Genomic DNA, 9,173 nt, shown 5'->3' with positions numbered 1-9,173 from the left:
ATCTAGTAAATAAATATTAAATATTCAGGTTGGTTTTCTTTTTTTTTTAATTTTGCGCAAAGCTACACGAGGGCTATCTGCGCTAGTCGTCCCTAATTTTGCAGTGTAAGAGTAGAGGGAAGACGACTAGTCATTACCACCCACCGACTACACTTGGGCTACTATTTTACCATTAAACAGTGAGATAGATCGTCACATTATGACGATTTCCCAGCTGAAAGGGCAAGCATGTTTGGTGTGACGAGGATTCGAACCCGCGACTATTCAGGTTGGAGTATCACCTGATAACATTATTTGAAATATAAGTTTAACTTGTGTTTTTTATATTTTTTATTTTTAAAATTTTAAATTATGTAAATGTGGCATACATTAACAAAAAACAGTCAAAAAGCGATACACATACACAGCTAAGTAATAATAAATCATTGTTAAATTCAAGTTTTTATTTTTGTTAAAATTTATACTGGTAAAATAGTAATGTGCAATTAAACGATTTACATGTACGAAAATAGGAAAATTATGACAAATTATTCAAACATATGAAAAACGTGATATTTAAGAAAACAGCCAACTTTCACCAATGGACACGCCCTATAATGATGTAATGTAAAAGTGAGCAGGTTAAGGAAGAAAGAAATTGCGGAGTACTTGGTTTCCTTATTTTATTGTACTGTAAGTTTTCACAGTTTGTTAGTTCAACTTACTTTTACGTTACATCGTTACAGGGTGTGCCCTTTTACGAAACTTGGTTGTTTTTGTACAGTTAAAATGTTTTGGACGGACTATGTAGTCACTAAACTGCATTTCAAAATGTAACCATGTTGATCAAATAACACTCATTCTTTCAAAGTGCTTTCCATTTTTTAAAATAAATAATAATAATACATTAGGGCAGAATTGTATTAATATATTAAGGTTTTTGTCTAATAAAACTTGTTGCCTACATTTATTTGAAAGTGTATGTAAAACGATATTTAATCAGTAAAAATAGAAAATAAACTGGTTAACGTTACACAGTAAATATTCACTTCTCTGTTAGAAATCGCCTCTATTGGCTCAACGTTATGCCTCTGGACGTACAGTGTTAGAAACCTGGTTTCGATGCTGGTGGTGAGCTGAACACAGTTATTTCATTTTGTAGCTTTTTGTGTTGTATTTTTGATTCGGTGAGAATAGTTAATAATGAATTCATTTATACATGCTTTAAAAATGAAATTATTGTTTAATTAAATGTTTTAGAATAATTAAAGTAGAGAATTTTTAGACCCTGGAGATTTGAAACTTTTATAATTGGAGAGGTTCAAAAAGAGGTCAGGCTAATATAATTGTTGCGGATGGAAAATTTTCATGTTTAAGTACGCGATATAACGCTAAATGGCCCGGCATGGCCAGATGGTTAAGGCACTCGACTCGTAATCTGAGGGTCGCGGGTTCGAATCCCCGTCTATCAAACATGCTCGTCCCCCTTAGCCGTAGAGTTGTTATAATGTGACGATTTAACCCGCTATTCTTTGGTAAAAGAGTAGCCCAAGAGTTGGCGGTGGGTGGTGATGATTAGCTGCCTTCCCTTTAGTCTTGCACTGCTAAATTAGAAATTGCTATCGCGGATAGTCCTCGTGTAGCTTTGCGATAAATTCAAAGCAGATAACGCTAAACACAGTCTGCACGTTCAGCTGTGTGGTCGATACAACCATGACAGCTAATCCTGTAAATCGATTAATATTAGCCGTATAGGTGGAGATCGCAGATAACTGGGTGAATTTCTTCGCAGATAAGAAGATCAAAATTACGGATGGCTATTCTTGAATCTTTCTGTCTCTTATCTGGCTGTGTTGAAATATTAAATCCTATCTTTAAACAAAAGTATCATTAAACCAAGTATAAAGCATTTAATAACTGATATGTTTGTCATTAGTTTTATGAGTTATTAATAATCGTTTGTATGAAATTGGTAACGTTGTTTTGATCTGGCTATTATTTGTTAAATTCTATTATCCACAACTAAATGATGAAAAAATGAGAACAACATACAGTTAACCTTTCAAGTTAAGTTTACATAATATAATGCAAAGATTTTGAATAGCATGCCGCAAAATTTCGTTCATGGAGTGATTGCACATTTACACAAACGCAAAGGAAGGGTTGAAAATATTTCGACAGAATAAGCACACAACAACATGACAACAATTCCTTGCCAATTGATTCAAATATAGTGCTGTGTTCTTAGACACTGTTTATGTTTAGTTAATGTATCAGTCAGTTTGATACATTAATACGGATTGATTGTTTATAGTCCTAATCTTATATTTATTGAAAAATAAAAATTGGAACGAAAACCTGAACGCTAGAAACTTGCGCGAATAAAATAAGTAAAAAAGAAAATATTCTATTAGCAAATCAAAAATATCATGTCTAGACAAATGAGAACAAGACAACTTACAAATATCTAACAGATTCTCGAGAAAGGCGAGACGTATTCTTTGAGATTTTAACACCAAATCTGGAAGCAATCCAGCAAAAACAAGAACTAGACACATGTAGACAGATTCTAGCCAATTGTTAAGATACAAAAAGATAAGAAAATATTACTGGCAAGAATAAGCAGATAGATTCTGAAAAGTAAGAAATTAAATTATCATAAAAATACGATGCTTTATTTTTAATATATTCAGGGTCTACAGGATAAGTTACATATGTTTTATATGTAATAGAAATATTGAGGAGGCGAATTACCTTGGAGTTATTTTCAGGAAAACTTCGAATGTGAGCAATTTGAAGTTTTTTAAATGAGTGAGGGAACGTATTTGATCTATTTCTTATTCGTTCTTTACATGTTGTGCCAACGTACTTTACTTTCATTTCGTGATTTATATGTTCTCGAATTTCCATTTCTAGTAGAATAATGTTTTATACTTAAAAACAAAAATCTTGAACAGGGAAATTTTAAAAGGAGCTATGAAAGTTTTTTAGGCAAAATCTAAAGAAATCGGACTATCTACTGTGTCAATGGAGGGGATTCGAACCCTTGATTTTAGCGTTGTAGACTTACCACTGTCTCACCTGGAGGCATCATATAAAAAGCAATATAAATAAAAACAAACATGCTTTTGAGCTTAGTGATGCTGGTAGCGCATAAAATTCGAAAGGAAAGGGAGAATTGTGGGAGTAGAGAACTACATCCAACTTCTGTTTATTTAATGCTTTGTAAGTCTGGATAATATTCCTCATTCATCTATGATTTTGACGTTTCTTCGCATGCATTCTATGAACCCGCTCAGAATGTTGTATTGAATTTCATGAAACATTTTGTCCAACTTGTTGTTAGATAGAAGTCAATTGTTTTAAGTAAAACTTCTATGTTCTTTCAGAAGTAATATTGCTACATATTATTGGAAACTAAATTACCTTTTACAAGTCCTCGCACCAACTAGAAATACACATCAAATCGCATTCTGGAATATATCCAAAAAATTAGTATTATATGGATATCAGCAAAATAATTACATTAAGGCATCTTAGAAGTCTTTATTCTAAAAAAAAAACACCCAAACAAACCGAAAGATAATTTACATCTTACAACAAGGTTGAAAACGAGGCTATACAAAAAGACTCGAAACTGAAGTTAAAAACGAGAGACAGTTGATATTTATATCATAGTGTTATTTAATGAAGCACTCCGGTTATTAGATCCAATATAAAACTTATTTTTGAATTTTTGTTCTTACTTTTTCCGCTCAGGTTCTTCAAACAATTTAGCGAAGTTAAATTTCGTGAAGTTTTTTTTTGTTATTAGTTTTGGGCTTACGCGCAAAGTTACATAATGGCTATTTGTGCGTAGCCCACTTTAAATTTGAGCTGGTAGACACGATGCAAGGCAGCTAGCTAGTCAACACCTCTATTATCTGTTGTAACGCATTCACTACTCAAAAGTGGGGAACTTGTGTTTGCAACAATGGCACGTGAACCATTATACTCACAGTTCGAGGAAATTAACTTCTTGATTACGCTAGGATCATATCTGCAAATTATATAGGGTAACGAAAATTTATTAGTTAGTTTGGGTTGTACTGTCACAACACACGGAGATATGGAACTCAATATTTTGATACATCATCGTATATACCCCAGAACAGATTTAATTTCGGCAAAGATATGACTTGAAATGTTATACATATACATATGCTAATGGATTGGTTATTTAACACGACTTTATCTCTGGTTGGCTTTGTGTTTTAGAAAATAATACCTGAAACAATAAGTGAACTACGTCATGATATCATTAACCAGGGCCGTTAGTTTTACATGTTTAAGTCCCATTTTTACTGAAAGAATTTAAAAAAAATATTCACGAAATATCTAAACAAGCTAGCCACAACTTGCTAGTTGTTTGTTTTCAAAGCAATACAGAAAGGTATTTGAAGTACAACGACTGTAATCCGACCGCTTTGGGAAAGTGTAAAATATTAATTCAAGACTGCTTATAGGCGTTAAAATAATCCACTATGAAAATAAAATACAACAAGTATACTGTGAAAATAAGCAGTAAGAGATCTAAAATATGCGTCATTTATTAAAACGTTTTAAACAAAATAAAAATAAAAGGGCACTTACATTCAAAAATACACGTAATGCATTTTTATAGAAAAGAAAATTAAAACAAAACGCAACTCTAACTTTTAATACGGTAGGAAGCAATTTAACTCAGAGACTAAATTTCATTTAATTAAAAATTGTATATATTTGTAAATTCTATCTCTAAAATTATGCTAGAATAAAACTTTTCCGACATACGGCAATAATTGTAACAAAAGTATGCACACTACATTTTACTTTATTTGTATAATGTTCATACTTGAAATAGCAAATAACTAAAGTGGTATTAACGCGGTGTAAAGTTGGCAACTAATTAAACAAAAGGTATTCCACTTAGAAACCATTTATAGGATTTGAAATGCATGACAAAAGCAACACGAAGCAACATTAATGTACTTGAATTATTCCATAAAACTGTTACTTTAATTCTAATTAAATTAGGGACGGCTAGTGCAGATATCCCTCGTGTAGCTTTGCGCGAAATCAAAATAAACCAAACCTTATATAATGTTTTCGCTAAGAAATAGAGTCCTAAAATCGGAACCTTTCCTGGAAGTAAATTACCGTATTCTCCTAGTGAAAGTGGGTGTTATTTGTCGTGAAAGGTTCGTATTCTAACTTGGAAAAAAATTATTTTTTATAGATTTTTGACACACTTTGAAAAAGGATTGACAATATAAAAAAGACTTTTCATTGTATTATCGAATAGTGACACAATATCATTCTAAACGTTCATTAGTTCGGTATCCTCAAACGGTTTATTCAAAAAGAATTAAATAGTAAACAAGAGGAAATCATCAACAGCTGTAGCACTTGAAATTGTTTTAGACAGGTTTAAAACAAGTTAATCTACGAGGTCTTGGACGTGTTAAAATGTTTCAGTCGAAGGTTTTAATCTCCCAAGTCCAAAATTGTAACTAGATCTGAAATCGGACAATGGAAGACGGAGCTATGAGCTAAAAGTTTATACTTGAAAACCTCAGAGCCATTTTATGAGCTACTATGCCTTAGCTAAAACGCTAACTAAGACTTAAATTTGTAGACGAGATAGATAAATTACACTGGTCAACAAAGTTTTTGTTGCATTTATATCAAACACTTGGTATTACACAATTTATTGCCCTGATTTCAGATCTGAAGTTAGTTTTTTCCTCAGTGCTCTACTTTTTTTGCAATCAAGGTATTTGAAAATCTCAAAATTTCGTCATCATCACATTGACGTCGTAGTCTATCATGAAAAATATGTGATAAAACTCTTTAATATAGCTGGGTAATAAAAAAGAAAATGCAAGATAGTATAAATGTATTCAAGTTATTTATATAAATTCAATTTTATATCAAGTTATAATTCAATTTATTTGTATAAAACTGATTAGTAGATAAGACACTTGCTACTATGAGGAGGCAAAGCTCAATTGCAGTCTACTCAGGCATGAATTTCCGCTTGTAGTTCTTGCGTTTGTGGACTGTCTCAGGGCATTCTCGTTTAATGCTCCAGCAGTAATCTGCCATCATATGTTTGTCCCATCTCCCCTTGGTGACGCTCTTCCATGGTCTTGAGGTCCTGATGGAACCGCTTGCCTTGCTCGTCACTTACAGCTCCTGGGTTCTCAGGGAATCTATCAAGATGACTGTACAGGTAATGGAGTTTGACACTCATGTTACATCCAAGATCGCGAAAAGCTGACAACATATTCGCTACAAGGGTTTCATAGTTGTCAGCTTTTTTATTGCCGAGAAAGTTTGCCATCACCGCCACAAATGAAAGCCATGCAGTCCTTTCCGTGTCGTTCATTTTTCTGGCAAATTCTTGATCACGCACAAGTGCACGAATCTGTGGTCCATCAAAAACACCTGCCTTGATCTTCTCGAAGGACAAACCAGGGAGCACAGAAAATATGTGTTGTAAGCATTCACCGTCAGTATTCAACGCCTTCATAAACTGTTTCATCAAGCCCAGCTTGATATGGAGAGGAGGAAATATGATCTTTTCTCGACTGACAATTGGATCGTTGGCAATATTTGGCATACCTGCCTTCAGAGTCTCACGTATGGGCCACTCCTTCTGGTTCCAGTGCTTTTCTCGAGCTCGGCTGTCCCACATGCAAAGATAGCAGGGGTACTTTGTAAATCCTCTTTGTTGACCTAGGAGGAAATTAACTATTTTGAGGTCCACACAAATTGTCCAGTTGTGCTCGTGGTATTTTAGTAGGTCAATCATAGTCTTAATGTCATTATATTCTTCTCGTAAATACACAGAGTGTCCAATTGGAACATCTGCATAGACATTGTCATTATGAAGTAGAACGCACTTCAAACTTTGCTTAGAACAATCTAGAAATAATCGCCAGTCATTTGGATGGTATACTGGCATCTCTAATTCCTGGAGAAGACCTGAGATATTATGACAATAAACAAACATATTCTCTTCTGTAAAAAATGGCACAAAAGCCTGCTCCCGATTTTAGAAGTATGACACTTTAGTTGTATGGTTCAGCTGATTCTTTTCTTGCATCCTGGAAGCTAACACTTCAGCTGCATTTTTGGAGAGACCCAAATCACGCACAAGGTCATTCAACTCTGGCTGGCTAAACTGTTGAGGAGTTAATGACTGTGGGGTCTCATAAGAAGGATCGCCAGATTCTGAAAGTATTTCTTGAGTTTCATCAGCAGTCTCTTGCTCTTGGTCACTACCCACATCTTCACATGGAAGAAATCCTTTAAAAAGTGGGATTGGGAGCTCATCAGAGTGCAGAGCAGGTCGGATTGCTGAGGGGATACTAGGATATGAGATTTTGTGTCTGTTTTTCTTGCCAATGCCCTTTGTATTGACCAGACAAAAATAGCAGTCAGTTGTGTGGTCCATCGGTTCTTGCCAGGTCATGGGAATTCCGAAAGGTAAACCCTTACGTTTCTCTTTTGTCCAGTCACGCAGCATTTCCTCGCAGTTATGACACACAATATGTGAAGCCCATTTCTTGTCTTGGTCACCAAGAGCAAGTCCAAAGTACGCTTTATAAGCACACCTCACAAACGATGTTATATTACGCCTTTGACGAATAAGCGTGAAGCATCCACAAATATAACAGAAAGCGTCCGGCTTGTTCTCACATTGACGTCTCCTTGTAGCCATGATCAGATCTGAAACAAAATCAAAACAATTTTAATATCTCTGTTAATAACATAAACGTGTAAGTAATTAATTTGACCACAAAATCTAAACAATTTTAATATCTCTGTTGATAACATAAACGTGTAAGTAATTAATTTGACCACAAAATCTAAACAATTTTAATATCTCTGTTGAACACGTTTCCTGCGATGGGACCCACCGGTGTCCCACTATTGTCTTACCTTCAACTAAGTTGCAGGCTAGAGACAAGTGTAACGACGACCTCACGTTATCATAGCTCATGCAGCACTGAAGCTGTTAGATGTACAAGAGCATCGCAGCAGTTGCTGGTTTGCCAATATAGGCATCGCAGGAAACGTGTTAATTTGACCACAAACGGCTAGAATGAAAAACTTAAAATTGCATTAAAACTAGAGCATGTAGAGCTGAACCGTTTTCATATTTGAATTTAGCAGGTCACAAAGGATAAGAATGAGTAAAAAAATCTTATGCAACTGAGATTTCGAAAAAATTTGTTGACCTGTGTTATTAATCGTATAATCGATAAAAAATGTATCACAACCGAATAAATGAGGTATCCAAAAATGTAAAAAACACAAGATTGATCGTTTGAAATTAAAGAAATATTGATATGCTATATACGCAAAATTTGAATGTTGAAGCTTTTTCTGTGTTTCTAACAAGTCGTGTCTAGCGAAGATTACAGCATAATTCATTTGCAAAAGAAAAATTTATAAGTGTCTGTTTCATTAAATAATGAATTTACGGTTTTGATTGACGATACTGATATCTAAGTTCACATAATTTGTTTTATTTGTAGCATTTTTCCAGCCTAAGTTTTGATAGATAAATATGTTCGATAACGTTAATAACGTGGTAAAAGAATATCATGAACATATCTAGAAACGCGAAAAAACTGCTTGCTGGTCTTTGTTGTACTCATTCATACTGAGATTTGTGAGTCTCGCATGGTCAGATGGTCAGGGTGCTTGACTCGTAATCTGAGGGTTGCGAGTTCGAATTCCCGTCACTATGACGGGATATACTCTCGTGAGGTTTTCCGTGAAATTACAAAAAACAAACCAAACTAAGCTTCGTTAAGAATAAAAATCCAATATCAATATACATGAATTCTTAACTGAAGTTACCAACTATTGATATTCCCTGTACTTGTTGAAGGTTCTACAAACGCAGAATCAAGTTACACTTTTTACACATTATACTTTTATTGACAAGGTTAGAGCGAAAAAAGAAAAGGTTTTACACAACAGCTGAATTAAATGTAGAGAAACTTTGAAAAACATAATTACAAACGTTTAATTTAAATAGCTTAAAAATAGGAATAGATGCATTCTCTAAATTCATACGATTTAATATAACAGAAGTCAAATAATAAAAATAAATAGAAATTAAAACAGGAGCACTTCTTGGACGGTAAAATAGACTG

Source organism: Tachypleus tridentatus, chromosome 12 (genome assembly GCF_004210375.1).
Source record: "Tachypleus tridentatus isolate NWPU-2018 chromosome 12, ASM421037v1, whole genome shotgun sequence".
NCBI classification, from domain to species: domain Eukaryota; kingdom Metazoa; phylum Arthropoda; class Merostomata; order Xiphosura; family Limulidae; genus Tachypleus; species Tachypleus tridentatus.
This window is presented reverse-complemented; position numbering follows the sequence as displayed.